The sequence below is a fragment of the Psammomys obesus genome, unplaced genomic scaffold (genome assembly GCF_907164565.1).
Source record: "Psammomys obesus unplaced genomic scaffold, mPsaObe1.curated_primary_1811, whole genome shotgun sequence".
NCBI lineage: Eukaryota > Metazoa > Chordata > Mammalia > Rodentia > Muridae > Psammomys > Psammomys obesus.
The window spans coordinates 16,762,094-16,770,998 of NW_026596149.1; positions in this window are offsets into that span (position 1 = coordinate 16,762,094).

Genomic DNA, 8,905 nt, shown 5'->3' on the forward strand with positions numbered 1-8,905 from the left:
GTCTTTCACCGACCAGGGACCACACACATTCTCTAGGGATGAAACATCAGCTATCAGTCCCACCAGGTGATGGGTGTAAGCCTCTGACAGGAACCTATGACGGTTGGCAACTTGACAGGATCTAGAATCACCCAAGAGACAGACCTTCAACTGAGCACAGCTGGTCTACTGTGCTTTCCAAGCAGTGATTCTGACCTCTTCTGTATGTGACCGTCTCCTCCCTACAGTCTTTTCCACTCTGGGAGCCAGTGGAGAAGTTGACACTTAATGTTTAGTAAGTTGTTCTAGAGTAATTAGGAGTGATACAGATACATTCGATCTGCCTGGAATCAATGCTACAGTCACAGTTCTTTGGTTTTTTGGTTTTTTGGTTTTTTTCTTTTTTTGGTTTTTCGAGACTGGGTTTCTCTATGTAGCCTTGGCTGTCCTGAACTCACTGTGTAAACCAGGCTGGCCTCAGACTCACAGCAGTGATCTGCCTGCCTCTGCTTCCCTGAGCGCTGGGACTAAAGTCCTGCACCACCACAACCAGTCACTGCGGTCACAATTAACACAACAGATATGAGAACGTACTCTAAACTGTACCACAGGGGTAGAAAACGAAATAATTCTGCTTGGTAGAATTTAGGAAGTTACTATGGAGGAGGTGACAGCAGAGGTAGGTCTCAGTCGCCGGCCGAGTGGGGTGTCTTTGGAGTGGGGTGATTCAGACACCAGAGGCAGCAAAGAAACCACAGCTTGAAGTAAATTAGTCAGATGCAGCTACCGTGTAAGTGACTGGGTGATGGTGGGCCATTCGGGAAGGCTCTGGAACACTTTGTCTACCATAGCTTGTTATGGCTGCTTTTGCACCCATCTGCAAAGCCAACATTCCTCTAAGAGGCAGTCCTTATCAGCCTTCTCAGCATAGACTCATCCTCTGTCTCAGGGTCAGGCACCATGTCTAATCTTTAAAAAATAATCCAACACAGCACTGTCCAGAGCCTCCCTTGAAGAGGTGCCCTTCGATGTCACAGTTGAGGGCTTCATTTAAGCAACTGCCGAATATCACAGGACCCGTCAAACAGCTGGAAACTTTGCTCACCCCCTGTTACCACAGGAGTTGGTTAATGGTTAGTTTCTAATGGCTGCCTCATGCTGCCCAGTGGGAGGTTCTCTGTGACTCAGAGCTCTAATGACATTCCAGGAGGTCATTGAAGAGACATTCCCCACACCCCAACTCCAACATGACCCTAGGCATGCAGGCCAGCAAGCAAGGGGAAAGAGAGCCTCCCTCCTTGCCTCTCTTCCTCCCTCCCTCACCTCCTTTCCAATCAATCTTTTGGGGGAAATGAACCAGAGTCCTATTGCCAAAATAGAGTATTAGGAACAGGAAAAAATAAATTCTGCTAAGCCCATTGTTTAAAAACAGATGCCATTTTCTGAGACTGATGGAAACACCCAAATGGCTGTGCAGAAAGGGATATTTCAGTCCTTCTAAATTTTTAATAGTTTGAAATGCAAATATCACATGTATATGCATGCATTTGAGACAGTTCAACATTAAGCTAGAATTATCATTATTTTTAAAAGAAGGCATATCAGAATGTTAAATGCGGGCTGGGGATGCAGCATAGCTTAGAATACTTGCCTTCTGTACACAGCCCTGGATTTGATCCCCAGCATTACACGACCTTGGTAAAATGGAGCGGGGGGAGGGGCAAGAAGATCAGAAGTTCAAGGTCACCCTTGTTACACAGTGAGGCTGGGGGCCAGCTGAGATTATATAAGACTGTCTCAAAAGAGAGGGAGAGAGAAAATGAAAAAGAAGTGGTGGCTGTTCACATATACATGAATACAAAATTCAAATACACATAAACACGCGTTTTATAGTAGTGTATATGTCTTTAGTTAAAGGGGAAAGTACTTCAGAATAAAAGCAGTAGGGGCTGGGCAGGTGAGTCAGTGGGTAAAGTGCTTGCTGCACAGAATGAGGACCTGAGTTCAGATTCCCAACATCCACATCCAAACCTGGTGTGGCAGTGCGCCCCCAGCTTTGGAGGTGGCGGAGGTGGATCCTTTGGGGCTTGCTGGAGAGCCAGTCTAGCTCCAGGTTCAGAGAGAGACCCTGCCCCAAAGACTCAGCTGGAGAACAACTGAGGAAGACACCCATGTGCACGTGGACCACACACGGCAGAAATAAGGAAATTTAAAACTGTTTAAGAATGCACGATTTATTGGCCACCCTCTTATTACCACCCGGGGCACATTAGTGCTCACTAATAGCAGTAGTAACAGAAGTGAATTACTGATTGCTAATGACAGGCTGCACTGAGAGCTGGGCACACTGGCTCCTCTAATGCAAACAGCCCTGGAACAGGAGTTTTGCTATTCACTTCTTTTGAACGCCGAGGACTTTTTCTGAACAGGCCTGCCTTGGATCTCACAGCTAGTCAGGCCTCGGGTTCCAGTCTATCTGAGTTAGGAAACTGATTTTAGCTGTAGTGTCTCCTGGAATGGTGTCTGTGTGTCCACTCCTTCAAACCTGTCCTCAATCTCTTCGTAAAAACTCTATGCTAAGCACTCGGGGGACAACAATGTTCTCTGCCCTCAGTAAACCTTTGGTCTGCAGGTCAATAAGCAACATTATCTTTTGAATTGCCATGTAGATAACAATTTTATTCAAACTGGAGTTCACACAAATGTCCCTCAGAGTACAAGTGATTAAAACAAACTGGCACATACTTATTGAACACTTCCTACTCACCAGCTTAAAAACTAAACTACAACTGTATGCAACAACTTGGATGGGTCTCAAAAAGAAGACTGTTCTTCCTTTCTTCTCTTAAGATGCCATACTGTGTGATGCCATTTAGGTCAACATTGTAGAGCTGGGGAAGCAAAATTTTGACTGTCAGGAGCTTGGGACAGGAGGAGCAGTGGCTGGGAAGAACCATGAGTGAGTCTTACAGGGATACAGAAGCTCGGGGCTTTGGTCTGGAAGTTGCCACAAACATCTATATGTAGCAAAGTTGCATAGAATTACACATGTATACACCATAAAACATATACATCATATACATATACATATATACATACATCATATACATATACTTCATATACATCACATACATAGACATATACAACAAGGTCAGTCTCCTAGTTGCAGGATATCTGTCACCTTCTTCTGGCCTCTATGGTTACTGCATGTATGCGTTACACATGTAGACAAGCAAGCACACACACACACACACACATACAGATAATTAAAAGTAAACAAGCTAAAACTGTATTTTAAATTAATAATAATTGTACTTGTATTTTTACTAATGTGAGACCATTTAGACGTGTCAATGGCTGCAACTTCTCAGCTAAGGCTGTTGCCCTGAAAAAGCCAAGATTTCATCAGCATTTGGCAGAAGTCAAGTGAGAGGATCATACATAGCTGATGTCTGCAATTAACTTGCTACTGTCTTACTAGACAGTCAAGTAGCAGTCCCTAAGCACAGATTGTTTTCCTCTCAACGATGAGAATGAAATCTGGGTCTCGCACACATGCTAGGCAGGTGTTCTACCACACAGCTTCACTGCCACCCTGGGGGGTCGTAGACATTTGGGTCTGGTTTGGGGGTTTTGCTGGTGGTGATAGTTTTGTTTTTTGCTGTTTGTTTGAGATCGCATCTCACTGTGTAGTACTGCTTGGCTTAAACTCTTTGTAGACCCGGCTGGCCTTGAACTCACGGAGACCTTGCCCCTGACTCTGCAACTAGAAAGAGCCAGGATTAAAGGCATGCACCTTGCCAGCCCTTGTGTTTTTAGGAACAAGTATCATTTCATTACCTTAACTCAGGCTGGCCTTGAATTTGGCATTTAGCCCAGGCTGGCCTCAAATGCTCAATCCACTCATCTCTGCCTCAGGAATTCTGGATTAAAGGTATATACCATTATATATATACAGGTAGAGTTTGTCTCTGTCCATTTGTTGCTTAAAGTATAACACTTTCATTAAGCAAACCTTCTCTAAATTATGCCTCAGTTATACGTCTGACCCATGCGTACAAATAAATTGCATCCCTTCCACTCCTGTGCTATTTCTTTTTGAAGAGTCAGTCATTCGTTTGTTTGTTTGTTTGTCTAACTATCCAGCCATGGATAGCCTGGAACTTGCTAGGTGGTACAGGCTGGCTTTTAATTTACAGAGATCTGCCAACCTCTGCCTCCCAAGCACTGGGATTATAGATTTGCACCACCACACTTGCCCATCCATTTGTTAGGTTATTTAAATGACATGCCACCCACAATCCTGATCCAAAGGCCAAAGCTGCAGAAAGCAAAGGTACCATTTGCCTGGTGGTGGTCTCTAAGTGACCAAAGACTTCTCTTGCTTTGGTCCCGTTCTTACTCTCTAGGCAGCTGTTTGGTAGCTCGCTGGGTCGAGAAACCACACTTCATTTGTTGTTGTTGTTTTGTTTTGTTTTGTTTGTTGAGACAGGATTTCTCTGTGTAGTGTTGGCTTGGGATCACAGGTGTGCACCGCCGTGCCCACCTGTAACTTCATTTCTTAAAAGGTCAGGATCCTCCCATGTACCATAAAGAAAATATTTTCCTGTACACTGATATAATCCCTCCATTCAAAACACAAGACCTAAAACAAAGGCTTCTCTCACCATCCAAGGACACTGTAAGGGACTGCATGCAGAATGAGAAGACTGTGTGGCTGCTGTATTCAAAGATGAGCTCATGGGAAAATTCCCAGAGACCAGCACTTGGGTGACCCTGTACAAGCAGAGCCCAGCTGATCTGAGTCACTGATCATCCATCACAAGGCATAGGATGCGGTTCCTGCGAGCGATCATCAGCCACTTCCTGTCCCTGTCCGTAGCAAATCCAGGAAGGCTTGGCTGAGTCATGCGGCTGGCCGGATCAACTGCTTCTTGCCACCCCTCTCAATACTCCTTTGCTGAGTCATAGGCATGCTATGCAGAGAAATCAGGAGCAGCAAGACACGCTGGTCCACAGGGCACTGAAAGGTGGAACTTCCGGAATCCAGATCGGTCTTGTTGGTGTAACAGAGGATGCAGAGAAGAGGGTGGTGACAGTGAGTCCTATGACTAGCTTGAAGGACCCAGCTGAAAGGTTAGGAGGCCCTAGGCAAGAAAAACCAGGCACCAGCCTCGTGGAGGAAATGAACCCAGAAAGACTAATGACAGATCTCCAAAGGCTCTTAAACACATCTCGAAGTGCAGAACGGGATAGAATTCTGTTTGCTTCTACCTATGGATTGTATGCTCTAATTATGAATGCAGGCACCATTCTTTGGCAGCATCTAGGACTGTTGCTAACAAGATCCTAACATGGTCTGCTCACATTATGTTTATGACCTTAAAATGCCACTCACCCTCTGCTTTGCCTTGAAATTACAGTTATCATTAGAACTTGCTGCATCTTTGTATTTAATGACGTACTCACATAGCACCATTTTCTTACCTGCAAATGACTGTGCGTGTATTTGGGATCATTAATTTTTTCAACAAATGTCCTTTCCCTCTTAATACAGCATGTAATCTATTACATTATATACGTTTTCCCTTTTCTTTTGTATGTGTATGTGCATGCCTTTGTGGATGCATGTATGTGAACACCCCAGCTTTGTAAAATATGGGTTCTAGGGATCAAGCTTGGGTCCTCATGCTTGCAGTGCAAGCACGCTCCTGGCTAAGCTCGCTCCCCGTTCCTATGTTATGTGTTTTCAGTCCAGATCAATTGCAGCATTGGCTCTTTTTACAACTGTGAGGAAGGACCTAGCCCCAACTTCTTCCCCCGGGCTGCTAAATGTCATCTCCCATTTCTGTCTCTTCACATCATCACAAAATTTCTCGTTTTCGTTTTTTTTCCAATGATTTGTTTCTAATTTTCCTCTGTGGAGAGGTCGGCAGAAAACATGTAGTTCTCTGCTTCTGCCATATGCATTTTGGGGACTGGACTCATGTTGTCAGGCTTGGAGGCAGGTGGGTGCTTTTATCCTCTAAAAATCTTTATTTCTTATTCTGTATGTGTTGTATGTATATTTGCACATGTATATTTCAGTGCACACCATGTATAACCGAAGAGTGAAAGGCAGACACTGAGTGTCCTGTTCTCTCTTCCACCTTATTCCATTACAGCCCATCTCTAACTTAACCTGAAACTAGATTGGCTGCCTATAAACCCCGACCATGCTTCTGTCTTCCCTCCACCCCCCATGTGGGGTTACACACATACATGCAAGTGTCGATGCTCACCCTTTCCTTTCATGATGTTTGAAAGACACAAGCCATACTGGGTTAAGGCCCAACTTAATTCTTCAATGCATTTACCTTTACAAAGACCTCATCTCCAAATAAGGTCACCGTTGGGTTTGATTCCAAAGCATTCCCCATAGGCTCATCTTTTGAACCCTTGTTTTCCAGCGGTCTGCAGTGTATTACAAAGCCATGCAACCTTTAGTAGGTGGGAACTGGCAGGTGGACATAAGTCCCAAGAGCAGGCCTTTGAGGGTTATAGTGCTGTAATTCTGACCCAGCTCTTCCTCTGCTTGCCTGTCTACTGCCCTGCGAACAAACCTCTACCCTTGCTCTCTCCACCACGCATGGAACCTATGTGTCTTGCCTTCCACCAAGATAGGCTGAAATCCCTTTGAAGGTGTGAAACAAAATAAACTTTTCCCCCATTGTTTCTGTTAGTTACTGTTATCACAATGACATGAAAGTTACTCATTTAGCCAGTCAGTGATGGCACATGCCTTTTATCCCAGCACTCGAAAGGCAGAGGTGAGTGAATCTCTGTGAGTTTGAGGCCAGCCTGAAATATGTGTGTGTGTGTGTGTATGTGTGTGTGTGTGTGTGTGTGTGTGTGTGTGTGTGTGTGTGTGTATGTATATGGTTAGGGTTAGGGTGTGTGTGTATGTGTATGTATATTATGTTACTCATACGATGACTTTTCCAAGTTCTGACAGTTTGGTTTCCTATGCATATTTTGAAAGAGGAAGCAATTCATCCCATAATGTACTCTAATCTGTTCTCCATAATTTCTTTATGAGCAGCCTCATGCTCTAAGTGGCTGATAGAATTGAGAATTGCCTGTATCCTGTGTCCAGATTGGAAATGCTTTATAAATTGCAAAAGGCCTCATAGTGATGCTCCAACATTATAGAGAAATTTTGGGTGATTCTCCAGGTAGCCAGCTATCTGTCAGTTCTCTAGTTTGGAGAATTGAAGCTGCTTCCCTGCCCTTCCTGCATACTCTGATAATATTTACTGCTTCTCAAGTCTCTAATAGGGTTGAAGACTAAATAGTTATAGTCTCACATTCAGCTTAAGTTGTTTAGGATTTAAGAGGATGTTTTTAGATCTAGAAGAATTTTTAGGTTGTCAAATACAAGTTGTGCTAAAAAATGATTTAGGTTCAGTACTCTGAACTCATCTAGATAGTAGAATACTTTCTCCTAAGTTGCCAAATCCAAATGTACTGGACATTGTGAATGTAATTATTACATGATAGCTTTCATTTATTTCATATTTGTTCTTATTGTATGTTAGTTTATTATTGTAAGAGAAAGAGCCTTTTTTATTTAGACAAAAAGGGGAATAGTTGGGGGTTGGTCTGGTGCTATGTATTATAATGCTAATTACTGACCCTCAAGATCTGGTTGCAGTCAAGATGAGTATTCTTCATGTACACCAGTCTTTGGTGTGTAAACCTTGCTTTATCTAATTTAAAGTTGATTGATTAATAAAGTTGCTGAATCTTGTAACTGGGCAAAAGAAAAGTAGGGAGTTCTGAGGCCCCCAGGCTTGGGGTCTCAGGGGGACCATGAGGCCAGGAGTGGGAGAAGAAGAGAGAAGAAGCAGAAGATATAGCAGGAGAAAAGGAAGCCAGAAAGAAGAAAGTCACCATGAGGAGCCTGGATGATGAGCGTATGGCCATGAGGGCTGGCCTGATAGAACAGAAGCAGCCCAGACAGGAACGATTAAGGGAAATAAAATAGGGTGTGTAGCTGGGAAATAGCAAAATAGTTTAAAGGGTAGATACCAGCCCAGTTACTGCGTTTTAAAGCTTTTATAAATCCAAGAGGTCTCTGCCTCAATTATTTGGAAACTAGCTGGGGTAGAGACACCCTCTAGAGTCTAATATACCATTCCACAACATCATACTTGTCAATTATATGGTGGCTGGGGCACTTCAGATAGGAGAGAATGAGTCCCCAGAGCATGATGTTCCCAGAAGCCTGTGAGGTCAGATGGGAACACACAGGTTTTCAACACGGGAAACCAGGCCTTGGCCGCAGAAGAGGTTCAGGGAAAACTTCTGGTCTCCGTTTTAAGAATTATCTTTGGTTGGCAGCTGCTCAGTTTGTCTTTCCATTGCATGTGTGTGTTGGCGTGGTACATGTACTTGTGTTTGTGTGCATATGCCTGGGGTAGCCAGAGAACAACTTTAGGTGCCTGTGGTGGTTTCAATAAGGGTGGCCCCATAGGCTCTTATATTTGATTACTTGGTCATCAAGTAGCAGTACTACAGGAGAGGAATTAGGGGGTGTGGCCTTGCCAGAGGAAGTGTGTCACGGGGGGTAGGCTCTGGAGTTTCAAAAGCTGCCCACCAATCCAACGGCAGAACTCTGTGCTATTCCTCCAGCATCATGTCCTGCCGGCATGAGTCCATACTTCCTGTCACGATGATAATGGATGGACTAAACCTCTGAACTGTAAGTAAGCCCTAATTAAGTGCTTTCTTTTATAAGAGTTGCCTTGGTCATGATGTCTCTTTACAGCAATAGAATGCTGACTAAGACAGTGTCATTCCTCGGGAACTGTCCAACTTATTTTTTTATTTAATACTTATTTATTTATTTATTTATTTATTTATTTATTTATTTATTTATTTATTT